The following is a 24,853-nucleotide window of genomic DNA, read 5'->3' on the forward strand; positions in this document are numbered from 1 at the left end:
ATGTAGCCTTGGGTCATAGTTATACCAATATTTCTATTTCTGCAACAAATTTTGCTAAGAATAAGGACTTAACAAATATGTATTGAAGGAAAAATATAAAACTATCGAGCCAAGTTATCCCTGTTACAAAATACTTGAGAGAGAGAAAATCAGGCTCTCATTTCTCTTGGATAATGTGGGATCCCCAGGAGCTTTGTGGTAGGAATGAACATTTTTTTTTTCTCATAAGTGTGAATGTTCTTTTTCTTTACATTCTCAAGTAAGTATTCTATGGCAAACAGTCTCTGTTGATTAAATTTTACTTTCAGAGCAATCCCTCTCCCACTTGCAGCTGACTTTTTCATTGACCCACAAACCTAAAATGGTTTATTCAGCTAAGGGCGCCAGAGGGTTTGCGATAATCACAGTTTAGCATTCTCCAGAGAACAATTATAAAAATAGCTTAGGAATTTCTATTTAGTTGCTTAACTGTTTGGGGCCAGGACTGATTAAGATTAACTTGTCTTTCCTGAATATATTTATATCATAAATCCATAAATAAACTCCAGCATAAATTTGCTAAAAATGGCAATGTTAGTTGATCTCTACTGTTATGATTGCATTACAAAATACTAGAATACTGTGCTTTTAAGTAAACGAACTATTAAAAGTCCATTGATTTTTATTCCTAAGGTCAACATTTCTGCTATTTTTTTTAAAAGTAATTTGTCTATTGATTTGCCTTATTGTGAAAGAAATAAAATGATGCATTTTAGGTGGTCATCAAAAGATTTAATCAGAAGGGTGGCTTTAAGCATTTTGCAGAATATTGAATTGGACTTCTTGATACTTCTGCATTTGTCCCCAGTACAAGAGTTAAAAGTATCATCAATATTAGCAAATGCAAACTATTACATATAGGATGAATAAACAACAAAGTCTTATTGCATAGCATAAGAAACTATGATCAATATATTGTGATAAGCCCTAACAGAAAAGATTATAAAACATAATATATATGTATTAATATATAACTGAATCACTTTGCTATACTGCAAAAAATAACGTAGATTAAATCAACTATACTTCAATAGAATTTTAAAAGTATCATCAGTAGTAAATTGTGCTAGCCTGAATAATAAAGGAAAGCATAATGAATAATAAAATATCCCAGTCCTGTGGCACCATATAAATACAAGGTAAAGGTACACAGAAATCTCCTCTAAGGACTTCAAGGTAATTCGTGCTCCTTTATGTAAATTCTTGAGGTAGTTGACAAAGCATCATGTGTATCCTAAGGCAGAAACCTTTCTTCCTGCAGCCCTCTAGCTTCCTGTTCAGTGAGCTGCCATCTAAAGGGTCAGAGTATCTCTTAGTGTATCAGGTTTAAAGTACCTGTTGCTCTGAATAGCACCAAAATATTATTTTTTAAGGATTTTTTTTGACTTTCCATCCCAATTAAATACCAATCTGAGATACAAGGTCTAGATCAGAAGGATTTGAAGGTTTAGTGTCTGAATGTAGATTTAGAGAATACACTCTATAGATCAAAAGAATATTGGTTAACTACAACTAGGAATTTGAATATATGACAAGGATACAAATACATTCTTAACTGGACAGTGCATAAGCCAATATTTTAAAACTGTTGTTTTAGATTATTATAGTATCCTTTGATCACATATTTGCCCATTTAAATAGGGTCTGTACGTTAGATCTTTGATATACATGATCCATCAGCTAGAAATGACTGTTTATAGGATCCTGTAGACTTCTAAATAACAATTCCAAAACAGTTTGGCAGGAAAAAGTTGAACAGAAATGCCTACAATTTGCAACAACATTTTTCTGTTAAATTTTATTTCTGGCACATCCTTTTAAGTTTGAACATATAGAACTATTACATTTGTTCCAATAACAATAATCAATCTTGATTGACAGGATTTTGGGGGCCATTTCCAACATTATCTCTTTGTACAGTGTTGAATAAACTTTTGTCTACAAATATTTACCTATGTTTATTTTTTAGTGGTGTGAACTCATATAAAACTAAGTTCAAATATTAGAGTTTACATTTTCAGTTTGCAGATGAAATTGTTACATATCTATTAATTAAGGAGGAAAATTGAAAACTATCAACATTATTACAACTAATAAAATAGTAAGAAGCCAGCGTGTGGGTGTATAAATGTGTATGTAAATCAAGGACTCTTCTATAGGCCATCAATAATCAATAATTAAATGAAATTAGAAAACATTCTATTTGTAACACCAAGAAAAACTATTAAATAAGGGTACTACATTTGGAGACTTTTATATCTTCATAGTGTAAGATTTTAGCTTCATTTCAAAAAAGATACCACTTAAACATCACTTATTCAAGAGATTTTAAAAGTCTCAAAAGCAATAAAGCAATATGCCTTCAATATAGATACCTGATGCTTTAGATAACACTTGAAATAAATGATCTCTAATATTCCTTAGAGAGTTATAATTCTAGAACTCTATTTTCTACATTTCTGTGTGTGAACATGTGGGATCATGTTTTAAAGGATAGTTGAAGAGAATTACTAAGGAAACAAAGAGGAAAATATCAATATAAGAGCAAAATTGTCATGGAATATATTTTTCTGCTTAAGAGAATAATGAACAGAAATTAGACATAGTAACATGAAATACATTAGAATATCTTCTATAAGAATTTTTTAAATCAACAAATAAAGATAAGTTTTAAAATAAACACTGGGTGTTCCATAAATACTATTTGTTCTCAAAATGATAGCTTCATAAGTTTATATTATTTATAAACAAGAACAAAATTCAAATCTAAGCCTTTTCATTGTGAATTTGTTTCTGCTCACAGTAAAACTATTTTCATCATTTCCTAGATGACTTTATTGTATTTTGAAATTAAGAATATATACTAGTGGTACTATCAATTAATGTACATTCACATGGTAGGTAGCATGATGGGAGTGACATCAGCAAGACCCTAAAATAGGAGGCCCTGGATCCTCCTTCCCCCCAAAAAGCACCAGTACAAAAATCTGTAGGCAAATCCCTTTGTGCAATACCTGGCAACTAGTTTAGAATCTTCTTCATCCCAGGCAAGCACAAAATCAGACACAGGCAAACCAGTATGAACATCTGAGATACTTTCTCATCAGAATTCTTACCCTCGCAAGAACACAATATGATCTAGAGGAAAACTACCTCCCAGTTTCTCCCTGGGGAGGTGAGAAGTTGGACCACTTGCTCAGTGCCCTAATTTTTCTGACACTTTTCAAAGTATTATTTTCAGTTAATGGATATGAAACATGTGTTATCATTGTTGTTCAGTAACTAAGATGTTTCAGACTCTTTGGGCTGTAACATACAGACTCCTGTCCTCCACTATCTCAAATTCATGTCCATTGAGTCAATGATATTATCTTACCATCTCACATGACATACATCGTTGTTAAATGCAGAATTAATATTAAGGGGGACAGAGTAAGAATGTAGTTTTTATACATAACTGAACTTAAGTTGTTACCAATTTAAAGTAGAATCTTTTTTTTTTTTTTTTTCCACCAGGGAAGTCTTTAAAGTAGAATCTTATGATTATAAGGCAATTTGTGTAAGGCCCATGGTAACCACAAAGAAAATATCTATAGATATTACATCAAGGAAAAGATAAATTAGTAAAATCACATCAAAACAAAAAATCAACAAAGCATGAAGGAAAACAAGAAGAAAGAAACCAGGGACAAAAGAACTATAAGAGAAAATGTAGGTATTAACAAAATGGCAATGGTAAATCCTTTACTATAAATAATTACCTTAAATGTAGATGGATTACGCTTCCCAATCAAAAGACATAGGGTATCTGAACAGATAAAAAGACTTATTCCAAATATTTGCTATTTATAAGGCACTCAAGATTTAAATATTAAGACATGCATAGGTTGAATGTGAAGGTATGAAAAAGTATGGAAACCAGAACAGAGCAGTCGTGGTTACACTTAAATCAGACGAAAGAGACAAAGAAGGTAATTATATAATGATAAAATAATCAATTTGCCAGAAAGACAGAATGATTATAACATATATATGCTATGTATGAACTAAAGAGCAAAAAACTTAAATGTACAAAGCAAACATTTATAAAACTCAAGGGAAGAATAGACAACAGTACAACAAAGAAAAGTATATGGATGAGTACAGTTTTTACTGGTAAACTGATACCATTCTGCCTGAACTTTAAAGAATGATTAATGCCAATTTTTCTCACTCTTGCAAAAAATTAAAAAAGAACACCTTGAAGCTCATTTTATGATATACTGAAGCCAGACAAGAGAACTACAAACCAATATCCCTCATGAATATAGATGTCAAAATTTTCAACAAAATACTGGCAAGTCAAAGTCATTAGCATGTTTAAAAAACTGCACATCACTACCAAGTGAGTTTATCCCAAGATGCAAGGATGATTCAACATATAAAAATCAATTTAGGTGATACACCATACTAATAGAATAAGGGATAAAGTCACATGATCCTCTCAATGATGTAGTTAAAGTATTTTACAAACTTCAATATCTTTCATAACAAAACTTTCAACAAGTAAGTATAAAAAGAATTTACCTCAACATCGTAAAAGTTGCATATGAAAAGTCCAGAGCTAACATCATTCTAAGTGATAAAAACTTCATTTTTTTCTGCATGACCAGGAACAAGATAAGGATATTCATTCTCATCACTTCTAGTCATGTCAGTACTGAAAATCCTATTTGGAACAATAAGACAAGAAAAGGAAGCAAAGAGCTTTCAAATTTGAAAAGAAGTAAAATTGTTTCTGTTTGTAGATGACATAATTGTTTATACAGAAAACTCTAGAGATGCCACTTAGAAAAAGTTAAAATAATACACTGAGTGAAGTTTCAGGATACATAATCAACATACAAAATCAATTGCTTTTCTATACATTCAGTTCGGTTCAGTCACTCTTTGCGACCCCATGAACCGCAGCACACCAGGCCTCCCTGTCCATCACCAACTGCCGGAGTCTACCCAAATCCATGTCCATTGAGTCGGTGATGCCATCCAGCCATCTCATCCTCTGTCGTCCCCTTCTCCTCCTGCCCCCAATCCCACGCAGCATCAGTGTCTTTTCATGTGAGTCAGCTCTTTGCATCAGGTGGCCAAAGTATTGGAGTTTCAGCTTCAGCATCAGTCCTTCCAATGAACACCCAGGACTGATAACCTTTAGGATGGACTGGTTGGATCTCCTTGCAGTCCAAGGGACTCTCAAGAGTCTTCTCCAATGGCATAGTTCACAAGCATCAATTCTTCTGCACTCAGCTTTCTTCACAGTCCAACTCTCACATCCACACATGACCACTGGAAAAACCATAGCCTTAACTACAAGGACCTTTGTTGACAAAGTAATGTCTCTGCTTTTTAATGTGCTATCTAGGTTGGTCATAACTTTCCTTCCAAGGAGCAAGCATCTTTTAATTCCACGGCTGCAGTCACCATCTGCAGTGATTTTGGAGCCCAAGAATATAAAGTCAGCCACTGTTTCCATTGTTTCCTCATCTATTTGCCATGAAGTGATGGGACTGGATACCATGATCTTAGTTTTCTGAATGTTGAGCTTTAAGCCAACTTTTTCACTCTCCTCTTTCACTTTCATCAAAAGTCTCTTTAGTTCTTCACTTTCTGTCATAAGAGTGGTGTCATCTTCATATCTGAGGTTATTGATATTTCTCCCAGCAATCTTGGTTATAACATACAATCCAAAAAAACATTCAGGAAGCAATCCCATATACAATAGGACTTCCCTTGTGGCTCATATGGTAAAGCGTCTGCCTACAATGTGGGAGACCCAGGTTTGATCCCTGGATCTGGAAGATCCTCTGGAGAAGGAAATGGCAACCCACTCCAGTACTCTTGCCTGGAAAATCACATGGATGGAGGAGCCTGGTAGGCTACAGTCCATGGGGTAGCAAAGAATCAGACATGACTGAAACTAAAAAAGACATTCAGGACAAAAAAGTCTTTCAGGAAGGAATCCTATATACAATAGTATTGTTCATTTGTTGTTTAGTTGCTAAGTTGTATCTGACTCTTTTGAGACTCCATGGACTGTAACCAGCAGGCTGCTCTCTCCATCAGATTTCCCAGACAAGAATACTGAAGTGAGTTGCCATTTCTTTCTCTTGGGTATTTTCCAGCCCCAGGTATCAAACTGGGGCAGGTGGATTCTTCTGCACTGGCAGGTGGATTCTTCACCACTGAGTCACCTGGGAAGCCCTTACAATAGTATTAAAAAGAATAAAATACTTAGCAATAAATTTAATCAAGAGTATATGAAACACTCATACACTGAAAACTACAAAAGAATGAAACAAATCAAATAATATACAAACAAATGGAAATATTATCCTATATTCACAGATTAGAAAATATACTATTTTCAAAATGCCCATACCTCTCAAAGTAATCTACAGATCCAGTACAATTTTTATCATAATTCCCATAGCATATTTTACAGAAATTTAAAACATAATTCTAAAATTCATATGGAACCACTTAGATGCTGAGTGGCCAAATCAGTCTTGAAATAGAGGAACCAAGGTGGCGGTACCATGCTTTCGGATTTTAAAATATATTATAAATTCTACAGCAATTGAATTAATATGGCATTGGCATAAAGTCAGACATATAGACAAATGGAACACCCAGAAATAAATTCACACATATGTAGTCCAACTGATCTTGGCACCATTAGGTGCCAAGAATAACAATGGGGAAAGAATAGTCTTCAACAAATGTTATTGGTAAAACTGGATATCAACATTAAAAAAAAATGAAATTGGACCTTGATTTTACATCATACATAAAAATCAACTCAAAATGTGTTAAAGACTTACCGTAAGTCTGGAAATTATTAAACTCTCAGAAATAAAAAATGAAGAAAGGTTTCATGACCTTAATCTTGGCAAGGATTTCAAAGATATGACACCAAAAGCACAGATATCCAGAACATGAAGAGACAAGTGGCAGTGCATCAATCTAAAAATCTTCATTCCAAAGGAAATAAACAATAGTGTGAAAGCCAATGTAGAGAATGTAGGAAATATTTGCAAATCATATACTTGATAAAGGGTCAATATCCAAAATTCATAAGAAACTCCCACAGCTCAGTAACAAAAAGGTAATTACCCAGTTAAGAAATGGGTTAGGACTTGAATAGAAATATTTCAAAGAAGACATATGGCCAATGTATTTATTAAAAGATATCACTAATCATCAGGGAAATGTAAATCAAAATAACAATGAAGTGTCACCTCACATCTGTCTGGATAGTTATTAACAACAATCACAACAACAACAAAAGAGAGATGTTGGTGAGGATATGAAGACATTGGCAGCCCTGACCACTCAGTGTGAATGTAATATGGTAGAGACACGATGGAAAATAATACGGAGGCCCCTCAAAATATTAAGGAAAAAAATACCATATGATTCTGCAATGATTCAGGATCTTAAATGCATTATCCATCCTCTTCAACTCCAACTAGAAACATTCCACTTTTAAGTAACTGAGTTCTTTTTTTATTGCTATTTTTTTTTCCATTTTTCTAAATAATAATTACAACATCATTAAGTATCTGGCACTGTACACTGACTTCCAAGAATATTGAATGAGAATTTAGTACTCTCATATACCCTTCTTAATGTCTATTACAATCCTCTTAAACTTTTCTTCCTCTGTTTTTTCAATACAATAATTTAATATTTTTTGTCAAATTGCTATTTCATATTTCCATTACTGAAACCAGGTAAATGTTTTTCACAGTTGAGCCACATATAGAACTCTGATTATATTTTCTTGTTGTTCAACTTTTGTATTACATGAAGCTATTCATTGTCTTTTTAATTTCTTAACATTTATTTTGATTTAAAAAAAAAATACACCTATATTCTAATACATCTGAAAATAACTGATATATGTTGACTTTTTAAAACAAGACAAGCTTTTGGACCTCACTTTACCATTTATAAAGCCTTGTGTGAATATTATCCAATTTGTGGCTCAAAATGAGCACATTCATCATGTAGAACAGATCTGTTTTACAGATAAAGAGACTAAAGGGTAGATGGAGTGAAATAAATTGTCCAAGGTCTGTAATTTGCAAGTGACAGAAACATTTCTGACACTGGTGCTCCCGAGCCTAAACCTGTTTTGTTATCCTCTGTAACACATCTGATTTTCAGCATAGGATTTTCCCCTCTTCTGGCAAATTTCTTCTTTATGTATATTTGCTACAAGTGTCAGCACTGGACTCCAAGGCTTTTCACATCTGCACTTAATACACTGGAGAATTCAGACTATGCACCAAATAATTGTGTGTGTGTGTGATTCTATAGCCAATATTAGAGGGTTAGTGAATATCCCTCCTTTGATGCCTGAGCACATCTTACACCCCAGAAATTGCCATGGACAATTTGATTGGAGTGAGATGCTGGACTGCAATGATTCTCACTATATAAAATTACTTCCCTGGGAATAGAAAGATTTTTCATGAAAAACAAGAGCTCAGTGACTTTATACTGTTCTATCAAGTACTCAAAGAGCTGATTATAATTGGATTGAATGAATAAAAGTAATTAAATCAGTTCCCGATAAGTATGGAGTCATTTTCTTCTTCAGAAGTTGAATATGTGAGCTTAGCAGGAAGGGCAAATTTTTACTTCTGTTGACGGAGAAAAGCCATTTTGCCAGAATTGGCTTGTTCAACTTATCACCACATGAGCTTATCCACTCCTGACTAGATTGTGTCCACCTTTTAGGATCTAGTGCATGTTCTTAATTCACTTTATAGATTTTGCCAAACACAAGCAATATAGACTATGACACTGTGGTAGTCAACCTTAAAATTCCTTAAAAATTCCAAACCATCAGTTTGATAAATTTCAAGGTAATATACTCTCTCTGAATTAAAAAATATTACCCTTTCCAAACTTTTGGAATTAAATATATTTGAAAATTTATTAAGTAGCCACCCTCTAACCTCAAATGCTCTAATCTCTAAAGTATAACAGATAAATAAAATTATCTACCTGTGGGTTTGTGTGTAATATATATATATAATATGTATATTATATATATAATAGACTAGTAGAGGGGAGAAAATCTTTTTTTATGTACCAAGCCCCATCTTAGAAGTTCAGTTCTCACAGCCTTAAGAGTTGTTCATCATTGCTTCTACCATAGAGAAAAGATAGGATCAGAAAAGTCAAACAATTTGATCAAATGAATGTAAGTAATAAACAATTTAGCCAGATTTCAGCTTCTAGTCCATCTCCAAAAATCCTTCCTATTTCTATTATACCTTGCCAATACTTTTAGTTCTTCTCATATATATCTTCACATATAAACTTAATATAAATTAATTTAGAACAGCTAACATTACATATCTATTTGTGTTCTCAGAGGGTAAAACATTTACGTAACTGTTAGGAAAAAACAATGACATCCCCCATCAACATTAAATCTATGAAATTGGGTATGTATATTAATGGTGAAACATGGGTCAGTATTATATCAATTTTCTGAGATTGTGAAGCCTGTGGTATATGGCATAAAAGAAATTAAAAGCAAAATGATCATGATTCTGTGGCAAGATTTCCAATGACTGTTCCAGATTATTTCATTTCAATCAAAGTGCCTCTGCCTATGATGTCCTGGTGCTCATGTGCACGTGTTGAGGGGATGTTTACACTATAGAGGAGTGAACCTTTAACTATACATTTACAAGGTCTTTTTGGCTAAAATCTGCTTAAAGAAAATGTGTAGATTTCTTGACTGCATCTTTAACCTTTTCCATCTTTCCAAATTGCTGTTCTTTTTAAATCCAACTAGGGGAAAAATGTGGGTGGAAGAACTTCAGGCCTCGGGGAAACAGAACTCAATAACTTAGTCCATCAAGGGTGATGTTAAGCTCATTTTTCATACACTGGAGAATTCTTCATATAAATCCCAGTAATTGCATCTTGGGGCTTTCTGATTATGCTAACACTAGTAATTAGTGGTATTACAGCAGCCCATGAGGAAGTTTGGGTCTTATAAAAGCCTACTGATGATTCTAAGACTCTATTGCTAAACACCCTTCTACTCAAATGAGTTGGTTTGATACCAAACATGGTTGTGATAATAACAATGAAAATAATAACAGCTAGAGTGTGTTGAGCGCCTACTATGTACTTTATGTGCATTGTCATTCATCCTAAGCACAAGCCTGTGTGGATTAATTCCCAGGAGGCCAGCATCCATCTTTTCTTATTTCACTTTTTATTAATAGCCTTTCTCTCTTTCTTTCTTTAACCTTTAACTTAACAGTTAGCCCACAAGTTGATAGGAGAACCATTAGACTTAGCTAATTAAATAGAGTAGCATTCTAATTGCAACTAAAATTATTACTCATTAATCAAAAAAACTTGCTTCAGAGCACACATACTCTACAATTAAGCCATTTGAGAGCAAAATGTTGGATAAAAACTTTAAGCCAGCAGTAAGTTGCACTCCATGCCCTGGTATGGCTGTGGCTACAATTCAGAGTTCCAGTCCAGACAAGATATTATAAATTCTTCTCTCCTTATTCCTTCCCACAAAATATAACTACAAATTAGGTAAGTAAATCAATAAGACAACAAAAGGCAATTCTGCAAAAAAGAGTAATGCAAATTTGTTCAATATTCCAGAATAGAGAAGCCACACAGAAGCATGGCAACTTACAACCCCCAATCTTAAAGAAAAAGATGCTTCAGAGCCAGTGTTTCCTGATCTCAAAACTAGCATTAAAAGACCATTCAGGTACCTTCAATCCTTCATAGGATTGAATGAAATACCAAGCTGAATCAAATTTTCAAATCTGGTGAAAGGCATAAAATCACAAATTTAAAAAAAAGCTAGGCAACCACATATAGGATAAACCCCTACAAATCTATGCCAAGCCACTTTATAAATAAGTTTCTAACAACCAAAGACAAAGAAACTATCTTGAAACTTGTCCTTTGTATGTTCTCTATTCTGTTCCATTAATATACATGTTTTTCTTCTGAAAAGACTGCACTGTCTTGATTACTGTAGCTTTCAAATAAGTCTTGAAATTGTAGAATGGCTTTTTTATCTTATTCTTTTTAAAAACTTTTTTTAGCTACTCTAGAGGTTTTGTCTTTCTCTTGGAATTACACACATAAAATATGATTTTGACAAAGGTGCAAAAGCAATTCAATTAAAGGATGTTTTTTCATCAAATGCTGCTGGATCACTTGGATATCTTTTCAGTAAAGACAAACCTTGATTTAATAACCATAAAATAATTGACTGGAAAATAAATTATGAATACTAAATATTTTAGAAAAAAGATATACATCTTTTGAAAGTGTGATAAAGCAAAAAGTTCTTAGAATTAACACCAAAAGTGCAATCCATATATGAAAGATTAACAATTTTTATTTCATAAAACTTAACACATTTGTCCTGAGAAGGCTCATATGAGGATTATGAAAAGACAAGCTACCAACTAGGAAGAGATATTTGAAACTGCCTTTTCAACAAAGAACTAGTATCTAGAACATATAAAGCACTCTCAAAACTCAACAATCTGATTAAAATGGATAAGAAAATATTTGAGCAGATATTTCATCAAAGAAGTAACATAAGTGATGGATGAACACATAAAAATTTGTTCATCATAATTACCACTTAGCCATTGGGAAAATGAAAATTAAAACCACGAGGAAATATCACTACAATCCTATCAGTTCAGTTCAGTAACTCAGTCATGTCTGACTCTTTGTGATCCATGGACTACAGCCTGCCAGGCTTCCCTGTCCATCACCAACTTCTGGGCCTACTCAAACTCATGTCCATTGAGTCAGTGATGTCATCCAACCATCTCATCCTCTGTCATCCCGTTCTCCTCCTGCCCCCAATCTCACCCAGCATCAGGGTCTTCAAATGAGTCAGCTCTTCACATCAGGTAGCCAACATATTGGAGTTTCAACTTCAACATCACTCCTTCTAATGAAAACCCAGGACTGATCTCCTTTAGCATGAACTGATTGGATCTGCTTGCTGTCCAAGGGACTCTCAAGAGTCTTCTCCAATACCACAGTTCAAAAGCATCAATTCTTCAGCACTCAGCTCTCTTCATAGTCTAACTATCACATCCATACATGACTACTGGAAAAACCGTAGGCTTGACTAGACAGACCTTTGTTAGCAAAGTATTGTCTCTGCTATTTAATATGCTATCTAGGTTGGTCATAACTTTCCTACCAAGGAGGAAGTGTTTTTGTTTGTTTGTTTGTTTTTTAATTTTTTGTTTCATGGCTGCAGTCACCATCTGCAGTGATTTTGGAGCCCCTCAAAATAAAGTCTCTCACTGTTTCCACTGTTTCCCCATCTATTTTCCATGAAGTGATGGGACCCGATGCCATGATCTTAGTTTTCTGAATGTTGAGCTTTAAGCCAGGATTTTTATTCTCCTCTTTCACTTTCATCAAGAGGCTCTTTAGTTCTTCACTCTCTGCCATAAAGGTTGTGTCTTCTGCATATCTAAGGTTATTGATATTTCTCATGCAATCTTGATTCCAGCTTGTGCTTCATCCAGCCCAGCATTTCTCATGATGTACTCTGTGTATAAGTTAAATAAGCACGGTGACAATATACAGCCTTGACGTACTCCTTTTCCTATTTGGAACCAGTCTGTTTTTCCATGTCCAGTTCTAACTGTTGCTTCCTGACTTGCATACAGATTTCTCAAGAGGCAGGTCAGGAGTTCTAGTATTTCCATCTCTTTCAGAATTTCCACAGTTTATTGTGATTCATACAGCCAAAGGTTTTGGCATAGTAAATAAAGCAGAAATAGATGTTTTTCTGGAATTTTTTTGCTTTTTTGATGATCCAGCAGATGTTGGAAATTTGATCTCTGGTTACTCTGCCTTTTCTAAAACCAGCTTGAACATCTGGAAGTTCATGGTTCACGTATTGCTGAAGCCTGGTTTGGAGAATTTTGAGCATTACCTTACTAGAGTGTGAGATGAGTGCAATTGTGCAGTAGTTCGAGCATTCTTTGGCATTGCCTTTCTTTGGGATTGGAATGAAAACTGACCTCTTCCAGTCCTGTGGCCCCTGCTGAGTCTTCCAAATTTGCTGGCATATTGAGTGCAGCACTTTCACAGCATCATCTTTCAGGATTTGAAATAGCTCAACTGGAATTCCATCACCTCCACTAGCTTTGTTCATAGTGATGCTTCCTAAGGCCCACTTGACTTCACATTCCAGGATATCTGGCTCTAAGTGAGTGATCACAGCATCATAATTAACTGGGTCATGGAGATCTTTTTTGTGCAGTTCTTCTGTGTATTCTTGTCACCTCTTCTTAATATCTTCTGCTTCTGTTAGGTCCATATCACTTCTGTCCTTTATTGAGCCCATCTTTGAGTGAAATGTTTCCTTGGTATCTCTAATTTTCCTGAAGAGATCTCTCATCTTTCCCATTCTGTTATTTTCCTCTATTTCTTTGCGTTGATCACTGATGAAGGCTTTCTTATCTCTCCTTGTTATTCTTTGGAAGTCTGCGTTCAAATGGGTATATCTTTTCTTTTTCTCCTTTACTTCTGGCTTCTCTTCTTTTCACAGCTATTTGTAAGGCCTCCTCAGACAGCCATTTGGCCTTTTTTGCATTTCTTTTTCTTGGGGATGGTCTTGATCACTGCCTCCTGTACAACGCCACAAACCTCCATCCATAGGTCATCAGGCAGTCTGTCTATCAGATCTATTCCCTTAAATCTGTTTGTCACTTCCACTGTATAATCATTTGCAATTTGATTTAGGTCATACCTGAATGATCTAGTGATTTTCCCTACTTTCTTCAACTTCAGTCTGAATGTGGCAATAAGGAGTTCATGATCTGAACTGCAGACAACTTCCCGTCTTGTTTTTGCTGACTGTATAGAGCTTCTCCATCTTTGGCTGTAAAGAATATAATCCATCTGATTTCAGTGTTGACTACCGGTTCTGTCCATGTGTAGAGTCTTTACTTGTGTTGTTGGAAGAGGGTGTTTGCTATGACCAGTGCATTCTCTTGGTAGAACTCTATTAGCCTTTGCTCCACTTCATTTTGTACTCCAAGGCCAAATTTGCTTGGTACTCCAGGTGTTTCTTGACTTCCTCCTTTTACATTCCAGTCCCCTATGATGAAAAAGACATCTTTTTGGGTGTTAGTTCTAGAAAGTCTTGTAGATATTCATAGAACCATTCAACTTCAGGTTCTTCAGCATTACTGGTTGGGGCATAGACTTGGATTACTGTGATATTGAATGGGTTGCCTTTGAAACGAACACAGCTCATTCTGTCGTTTTTGAGATTGCATCCAAGTACTGTATTTCAGTTTGTTTTGTTGACTTTAATGGCTACTCCATTTCTTCTAAGGGATTCTTGCCCATAGTAATAGATATAATGGTCATCTGAGTTAAATTCACCCATTCCAGTCCATTTTAGTTGGCTGATTCCTAAAATGTCAACATTCACTCTTGCCATCTCCTGTTTGATTGCTTCCAATTTGTCTTGATTCATGGACCTAACATTCCAGATTCCTATGCAATATTGCTCTTTACAGCATCAGACCTGGCTTCCATCACCAGTCACATCCACAACTGGGTGTTGTTTTTGCTTTGGGTCCATCCCTTCATTCTTTCTGGAGTTATTTCTCCACTGATCTCCAGTAGTATATTGGATACCTACCAACCTACGGAGTAAGAAGGGCTAAAATATAAAATGACACCAACAAATGCTAGTGAGAATATTCATTATTCATACATCTTTAGTAGGAGTATAAAGTAGTAGAGTCTTGTTGGAAAACAATCGGGCAGGTTTTGCTTGTGTGTGTGTTTCAACTAAATATGCAATTACCAGTCTTCCCGGGAGGCGCTAGTGGTAAGAACCTGCCTGCCAGTGTCGGAGATGTAAGGGACACAGGTTAGATACCTGGGTTTGGAAGATTCCCTGGAGAAGGGTATGACAACCCCCTCCAGTATGTTTTCCTTGAGAATCCCATGGACAGAGAAGCCTGGCAAGCTACAGTCCATGGGGTTACACAGAGTCAGACACGACTGAAGTGACTTAGCATGCAGGAACATGCAATTACCGCATAATCCAGAGATCACACTCTTAGACATTTTCCAAGTAACTAAAAGCTTACGTCCACACAACATGTGTATAAGAATGTTCATAGTATTTTTGTTTGTGATAGTGCTAAATATTAAAAACAATTCAGAATTCCCTCAATATGTGAATGGTTAAACAAGCAGGGGAATACCCTTGTCATAGAATACTACAGCAAAAAAAAAAAAAAAAAAAAAAAAAAAAAGGAAGAAATAATCCTAGATTGCTTGAATAGATTGTAAATAGGTATATAGATATGAATGACTCTGATAATGAGATCTCAGGAAGGGATGAGGAAAATGGTAGAGAAAATATACATCATCTTAGACAATGGCTAAACTGTCATGAAGCAGCTGTTGATATGAAAATGTTCACTAGAGGTGTTGCTGGTGCTTCTCAGAGGGAAAGAAGAAACATGTTAATAAAAACTGGAGAAAAGGGATCCATGTACAAATTGAGAGAAAGCTTACCATAATTGGTTCCTACAGTTATGGAAAGCAGAACTCATAAATGAAGAACTTGGATATTTAGCTGAGGTTTCCAAGAAAGTTTTTAAGATATAACTTGGCTTTGTCTTTTTATTTATAACAAAAGGCAAGAGGAAAGTGATAGATTGAGGAGAAAACTGCTAAGTAGATGAACCTAGAACCTATTATACAGAGTGAAGTGAGTCAGAAAGAGAAAGATAAATATCATATTCTAACACATATGTACGGAATCTAGAAGAATGTTACTGAAGAACTTATTTACAGGGCAGGAATGTAGGGACAGACATAGAGAATAGACTTATGGACATGGGGAGAGGGGAGGAGAGGGGGAGATGGATGGAAAGAGTAACATGGAAACTTACATTACCACAAGTAAAATAGAGCCAACGAGAATTTGCTGTATGGCTCAGGAAACTCAAACAGGGGTTCTGTATCAACCTAGAGCAGTGGGGTGGGGAGGGAGATGGGAGGGAGGTCTGAAAGGGAGGGGATATATGTTTACCTATGGCTGATTCACGCTGAGGTTTGACAGAAAACAGCAAAAGTCTGTAAAGCAATTTTCCTTCCATTAAAAAAATAAAGTAAAAAGTGAAAACCGAGAACTTGCAGGCTTGGAAAAATTCTCAGCCTGTTCAGTTGTAAAAGCTTATAAAATTAAGAAATATACTGCTTTAGGGAAGAAAAAAGAACCCAAGGGTATAGCTGGATAATCTTTTGCTAATACCCCAGAGAGACCAAATGTTAAGAGTATTTATTCATATAGAGTTTTTTTTTTTTTTTTTTAATAATGATTAACATGTAACTCATAGATCTTCTCGGCTCCCTTAGTTGAAGCCCAAAATAGGGAAACCTATATAGAAATCTCTTATCTGATAGTTAGGGACCCTCAACTTTCTTGAGAATCTTTATATCTGCAGAAACATGATCAGCTGGACTGAAGGGGGTGGAAAGAAGATGAAATAAAAGAAGGCTTACAGACTCTCAAAATTTGACAAACAAGAACCATGCCAATAAAACTACTCACCCACAACTTCATGCTGCCATTCATAAAAAGGAAGGATGACTCAGGATGGAAGATGAAAGAAGATTATTCCAAGACATTGAAAGCCTAGAGTTTCTTTTTTTGGTCTTGATTATTCAAGTGGGACAACTACAATCACAGTATTTTTAAAGTGCAAGATGAGAAGGAATATGAATACCAAAGAAATAAATGTGACAACAGAAGAAATGTTGGACAAATGTTTTATTGCTGGCTTAGAAAATGGAAGGGGACCATTAGCTAATGAAAGCTGGATCTTTAGAATAGACAGAGCTCTTTCTTAAGCACTCAGGAAAGAAATATGTGGCCCTGCTGGCAACTTAATTTCAGCCCTGTGAGTTTCTTACAGGGACTGCTGACCTCCAGATCGAAGATAAGAATGTGTATTATTTAAGCCTCTAAATATGTGACAGTTTATTTACTACAATGACAATAGGAAACTATTAGAAGCATAGAAAGTGAATAATATGCACAAACATATCCAGTTAAAAGGAGAACTAATTCTAAATCTAAGGTTTTTCACTTCAATCAAATTTTCTGTTTTGTTGATATAGATTCTTTTATTCATATTGTTCTTACCATTGTAATATTTTAAAGGAGATACTGAATTGGATTGTAACTCTCTTTAGTAGCATGATAATATCAATTATTTTAGCTGTTTTTTAAGGAAAATTAATGAATCTTAAGGTTTCTGAGGAACCTTCTTTGCACTCTATCAGGTTTGGAGTTTGAAGTGGTCATGAATGAGAAAAAATGCCACATTGTATTCTTTTGCTACAAAGTTCTCTATCTTTTACTCACCATAAGAACTGCTCTATATTTACATGTTTCATTTGTTTGGATTTACAGGTAATATTTTAAGCAGATATTAAGTCATAGATATAAGGATAAAAGTTGAAAAAATATAGAATCATTGAGCTAAGTCCAGTTCTATGTCTCCTTTCTACATTGCTGTGAGTTGTCTGCTGTCCCTTATTGTCAGATGCCTGTCTCCAATAGACCTCTTCTAGTTACATTCTTTCTACCTTCAGTTTTTGAACTTCTATAGACCAGGACATTACATAACCATACTCACTGCCTAAAATTAAAGTTCAAGGTGAGAGCCCACGCTCCCATAGGTCATGCGTTAAGAAGCTTTTACATGGATCTTCACACACATGTTAAATAAATTCATTTATCATCTTGTAGTTATTTAATGTGTCTGTTCTGTTGGAGCAGGAAAATTGTCCATCTTATTTGGTATTTTAGACCCTGTGCCTGTCTCAGGAAAAATAAGTAAACATTTCTCTTTGGCTGGAATCCCAGAGGAGTGATGCTGCTAAAGCAGCAATTATTAGATGTGTTCTTTATATTAACTCTACTTAACATGAGCTTCTGTGTGTATCAGTATAACTGAACTTATACTCCCTAGGTACAGTGTGACTTTCACAAGCTATGTTCTTATTCAAATTATGTTGCTATTGCTTATATTTTAGACTGTTTCCTTCAGGCTTGTTTTTGGAATTCAAGCACATCCTTAAGACTTTCATCAACTATGGCATATGTTTGCTATTTTGGTGTAGATGTGATATTAGGACTGGGTAGATAAGATAGGTAATGCATTTCTAAAATAGACTACTTGGATAAAGGCAACACTCGTGTGGTTATTGTTAGCTATATAGTCTTAATTAAAAATCATATTAAGAGGTTTCCACACATGATCTGAATTTGTGTGATCTCCATAGATTTAGAGTCTCTAATAGCCAGTGTTGAATATTTTAGATTTCCTTCTTTTCAAATTCAGGAAAAATCTTCAGCAACACACTAAACATATAGACACATAGTATTTGAAAATTTCTTTGACAAGATGATATAGTTTGGGGAAGGCTGAATTACTTACATATATTAAACAGATATTACCAATTCAGTGATACCAAGATAATGAATAATATGTGTTAAGTTATGCAACTCGGTATTTCATTATGCTTTCTGTAAACACTGTGAAAATCTCATTTTTATGTGAAACTTCCTTGAGGTGCTCTAGGAAGACTTTGAACAAAACACCAGATAAAGCAGTCTCTAGGTCCAGCCTGTTTCTTCTCAGGATCAAGGGTTTGTTTTTTATTATTCACACTGAACAGATATAGGCATGATTGCAAATAAGAGTTAACTCAACAACACGGAGAGAAAATGGACATTGTGTGAGAAGGATGAGAAGTGCCTGCTTGAGTGTAAGCCTCTCCTATCATTTTGAACTTTCAACATTAGGGAAAGTCACTGCCTCTAAAATCCGACAGCTAATTGGGAGATTGGGGTTGCTATGTATACACTACTACACATGGAATAGACAATAATGAGAGCGTGTAGAAGAGTGCAGGGAGCTCTACTTGATGCTGGTGACCTAGATGTGAGGTGATCCAAAAGGGATAAGATATGTGTAAACATATGGTTGATAGACTTTGCTGTATAGTAGAAACTAGCATGATGTTTTGAGCCCAAATTTAAAAAAAAGTAACTCAAATATTTATATGATGCCTGCTCTGTGCTAGGCACTGTGCTAATCCATTGGATTTCTTAGGAGAAACCTAACATGCACATGCTATAATAGAGACTATTGCTCTCCATCATCCTAGACCTCCCTCTACCATTTTTTCTAGAGTTCTTTCTTTCATAACGAACATAAATAAAAGAATATTCACCACCTGGTTTCAATAAGATGTTCTAAAACAGTCAAGTCTAGGCTATGGTAATAGCAGAACAGATTTCGCCTGAAAAAGATGGTGGGGGTTTCCTGAAAAGAAGCTCAAGATGATTTTTCAGAGTAAAGGAAGCATTCTATAACTAAGAACATTCTAGGAAGTGTGTATCATAGGTATATGGATTTGTCAAAACTCTTTAAATTGTAACTTCAAAATTCAAGCATCTCTCTGTAGGTAAATTATACATCATAAATACAGGGGCTCTGTGACAGGCTGAAGGGTGCCATGGTGAGGGAGATGGGAGGGAGGTCTGGGAGGAAGGGGACATGGGCATACCTATGGCTGATTCTTGTTGATGTATGACAGAAAACCACAAAATTCTGTAAAGCAATTAGCTTCAATATTTTTTTAAATAAAAAAAATTATACCTCAAAAATGTATTTTTTAAAGACAAAAATATGAGTTCATACCAAAAAGTATAATTGAGACAGAAAGTTACTTTGACTAGAGAATTAGAGAAAATATTCACAATAAAAGTAAATTTTGAATTGTTCAGTAAAGGGAAAGATTTAGACAGATATTGATAATAGAGGACATAGTAAGAACAAAATATGTCTTGTAGAAAGTACAGACGGTCCTCAGGGGAAAAGAGTCTGTTTTTGATAGGTAATAGTGTCATTATTTGAGCACAGAAAGGACTTGGAAATATTTCACTGAATACTTTAAATACTAGGTTAATCACTATGGAAAACTGTGCCGTATTTACACTTAGCCTTCATCAGAGAATCTCTTGTCATACATTAGAATATCTAGCATATCAAGTTAATGATTAATGAGAGAAATTTGAAAGAAAGAAGCAAAGAAGTCACAAATTCATATTAATGGAAGCGAGTGTGTATAAAGTGACTAGAGCAGTAGCAAACATGCACACAGTGGGTAAATACTCTGCTAGATCCCGTTCAAAGCACTTGTCATTTATTTAATAGTTTAGGCAAATCAATCATCCTAGACTTCTATCACAATCTCCACCTGAAAGGGAAGGAAACTAAGGTACAGAGAGATTAAGCAACCTGTTCAAAGTCACACATCTAGGAAGTAGTCAGCCAGATTTCTATCCAAGGCAGCTTGAGCTTAAGTGTTCATGGTCTGAACCAAGACATGATGATGTTATTCCAAGAAGAGGCAGAAGCCAATCCCTTAAAGATGAGTGACCCATGGAAGGGGAAATTAGGATAAATTTTGAATGGGGCTCTGCTGAAATCCTTGAACATGAACAAGGATACTTGGGTTCCTTCCAAAAGTGTTCTATTCTAAACCTTTGGGTGTTGGCACACACTGCAAAGAGGGCATGCATCATCATTCAGTCAGAAAAATGGCTTGTTGGGGAAAGTCCGGAAACAATTCACTAAAAGATATGCCCTTTTCTGAGTGCTTGAAAGAGGGTGAAAACTCACACATTGGAGTTTTTTTTAGCTTTGTGGCCATATGCTCACCTCTTCCAGGCCTAAAAGAGAAATGAAATCGATAGAGTGCTGGGTGAAGAGCACAGCTGGGTGTCATTACAAAGACTTAAATTTGTGCAATCCCCAGGGAATTGGTTCCGAGAACATCACCTCACCCCCATGGATGGTCAAATCTTTTATAAAAAAGGATCTAGTAGAGTTAGCCCTCAGTATCCATGGGATTCTGCATCTATGTATTCAGGCAACCTGGATTCAAATCCTTCCAGAGCCCATAAATATGAAGGGCTAACTGTATTGTGTTAGCACTATGCTTTGTGCAGTTTTAGAAGGGTAGATGGAAAAAGTGTGGTCTCTGCTTATGAACCTTTCAAAGTTCCCTTCAGTTTATCTCAAGGTCTCTTCTTTGAAATAGTGGGTAAGATACTGACTGCTTTTGAGTGAATCCTTGAGGGTTCTGACAGGGACACATTTTTGTTTAAATCATCCAAGCACATATTTATATTTTTATCACATATTTATATTTTTATGCTTAGTGAAGGAGAAAAAGTCAGGTAACATTCTCAGAAGTATTACATCATCATAGAAATAGATGAATGTCATTCTGTATGAATTCTAATGGAGTAACTTCAACATCCCTCTGAAAATCTATGTCACATAGAATGCAGCAAACTTAATATTAACATTTGAAATCTCTTCCTGAAGCAGAAGTCATAATTACCATAAAGAGGGAAAACTTCTAATAAATTTAGAAGGATGATTGAAGATATTATTAGTAGAAAGCTAGAGAATGTATCTTGCCTCTATGTCACATTAATGACCACAGAAATGGAAATCTGTAATCACCAATTCTATGATATGGTATTATGAAAGTAAACTATAAACTAAAGTAACTTGGGAGATATGTTTGACTGACACCTAGAAAGAGGCTTTCCTGAACAATCTCCAGAAGCTGTGCTGTAGAGAATCCTGAACTATTGAGCTTTCTTACCTTCAACAGGTTTCAAGCATCCAGATCACTTCCATACCTGCTCATGTCATGCCTAACCATAAACATGTTAGTCCCTTTTCACAAGTTAATGACTCTAAATTGTTTTCAGACTCCTCTTCATATTAAGTTGTATTTCCCAAATATCAAGGATAATTGAACTTGGGTTCAAAATTAATCTCTAAAGTTGCCTAGAAAGTAGTCAGCAAAAGCACATCGAGTGTATTGCTTATTAGCTCTGTATCTGAAGCAAATCAAGAGACTGTTGAATTTGCTTGCTCATCACCAATTGTACCATATCTTCCTTGAAAGAGAAAGTGTTAGTTGCTTAGCCGTTTCTGAACCTGGGAACCCCATGGACTGTAGCCTGCCAGCCTCTTCTAGCCATGGAATTTTCCAGGGAAGAATACTGGAATGGGTTGACATTTCCTTCTCCAGGGGATCTTCCTGACCCAGGGATTGAACCCGGGTCTCCTGCACTCTAGACAGATTCTTTACCATCTGAGCCACCAAGGATCTTCCTTGCAAGACTTTTATTATAATGTATTTTGAGCACTGAATATGTACCAGATACAATTCCAGGTACTGGGTATATGGTGGTAAATAAGATAAAAATTTCTGCCCTTTTGAAATGTACATTTTCCTCACAGAAAGGAAAGAAAATGAATAATTAATAAAATATCAGATAATATAGTGAAAAGCAAACCCAGGAAAGAGAATGGCCCAGGGGTGATCCAAAAAGGTCCTCTGAAGAAATAATATATGAGAAGAATTCTCAATGTAATGAGTATCAAATGTTATTACAGATGCAAAATATTTGAAAACTATAAACATTTTATGCACACACAATGAGACTATATTCCTTCTACTTGGTTAGGAAATAATGAGAGCAAATGTTTACTTGAAATTCAACATGAGTCTGAATCAGCTAGGATAGATTGGTGGGACATTAGAAATGATCCCAAATTATAGCCCCAGAAATTACTAGGGCCAAACTAAAAGTCCGGTCCAGGGATCGTTGGAAAGTGCCATTCTCTAGATTCAAGGAATTTCAGAGACTGAGAATTAAAACACATTTTCTCTCACATTTTCTCTGACAGTGACAGCGGGTGCCTTGGACCCTGGGCAGGGTGTGACTGACGTGACACCCTCAGGAGTGACAGAAGCTGAAAAAAACAATGTGTTTGGTAACACAAACACCATAAACAGGCTCAAGCTTATTCTGAGGCAAGTAACTTATTTTTAAAAATGCTTTCTGGCAGCATTAAGCAGGAATTATGTGATCCCACAGGCCAACTCTGACAGTCTGAGACCTTGTGCTCAGAAGGGCCAAAGATACATAACAATTAAAAATAACTGCCTTGCAGGTGGAGTCCACCCCGCTTTTTAAAATCATGTTATTGCTTACACTTTGTTTCAAAGGACTATAAAATCTTGAGCCTTTTTTTCCACCCACTTTCCAAATATATTTTAGAAAACATTGCTTACTGTGGGAAAAAAAAAAATTATGTCTTTTAAGCATCCCTTTTGCTGCTATAAAAGATATTGCCTCTTCCATCCTGCTTTTTATAGATATAATAAAGACTCTTGTGTGACAAAAATAGATAAGGGCATCATCTTAATGGGAACAATGGGGAGTTTTCCAGGTGATACTGTTGGTAAAGAACCTGTCTGCCAAAGTGGTATTGGTGGTTTAGTCGCTCAGTCATGTCCGACTCTTTGGGACCCGTTGGACCCTCACCTGCCAGGCTCTTCTGCTTCAGGCAAGAATACTGGAGTGGGTTGCCATTTCCTTCTCCAAGGGATCTTCCTGACCCAGGCATCAAACCTGGGTCTCCTGCATTGTAGGTAGATCCTTTACCAACTGAGCTACAAGGGAAGCCTGCCAAAGAGGGATAGGGGATAGATGACTCCACGTCTTGATGAAAGAATATCTGCAGTATTTCTTAAATGAAGATATTACAAAGTTAGAGAATATATTTTTGTTTACTTTGATGAAATGAACATTAATTACAATGGGGATTTAAGGAGATGTTGTGATTTGGGGTATTATGAAAATAAACCATAAACAAACATGCATAATATACTTATATAACAATTCTTCTCCTACATACACACATACCTGTGCATGAGATTTATTTATAGGAATTGGCTCAAGGGATTTGGGGAAACTAGAAGTCCCACAATTTGCTATCTGCAAGTGGAATAACCAGGAAAACTGGTGATATAATTCAGTCTGAGTCCAAGGTCTGACAGTTGGGGGCTGATGTTGTGTGTCCTGTTCCAAGAGAGAATGTAAAAGAACCAGAAGCTCCGATGTCCAAATGCAGGAAAATATGACCGTCTCAGCTCAAGTAGAGAGAGAGAATCTGCCTTCTTATTCTTGCTATCCTGTTCAGGCCTTCAGCAGATTGGATGATGCCCTCCTGCATGGGATTCTCAGTCTGCTTTTTCAAGTGCTAAACTCACCTAGCATTACCTACATAGACACACCAACAATGTTTTACTAGTTATCTGGGCATCTGTTTGTCCTTCAAACAGACACATTAAATGAGCTGTCACAATATATTCAGTTCAGTTCAGTCGCTCAGTCATGTCTAACTCTGCGACCCCATGAACCGCAGTACACCAGGCCTCCCTGTCCATCACCAAATCCAAGAGTCCACCCAAACCCATGTCCATTGTGTCGGTGATGCCATCCAACCATCTCACCCTCTGTTGTCCCCTTCTCCTCCTGCCCTCAATCTTTCCCAGCATCAGGGTGTTTTCCAACGAGTCAGCTCTTCGCATCAGGTGGCCAAAGTATTGGAGTTTCAGCTTAAGCATCAGTCCCTCCAATGAACACCCAGGACTGATCTCCTTTAGGATGGACAGGTTGGATCTCCTTGCAGTCCAAAGGACTCTCAAGAGTCTTATCCAACACCACAGTTCAAAAGCATCAATTCTTCAGCACTCAGTTTTCTTTATAGTCCAACTCTCACATCCATACATGACCACT

This window comes from Muntiacus reevesi, chromosome 5 (assembly GCF_963930625.1).
Source record: "Muntiacus reevesi chromosome 5, mMunRee1.1, whole genome shotgun sequence".
Taxonomy (NCBI): Eukaryota; Metazoa; Chordata; class Mammalia; order Artiodactyla; family Cervidae; genus Muntiacus; species Muntiacus reevesi.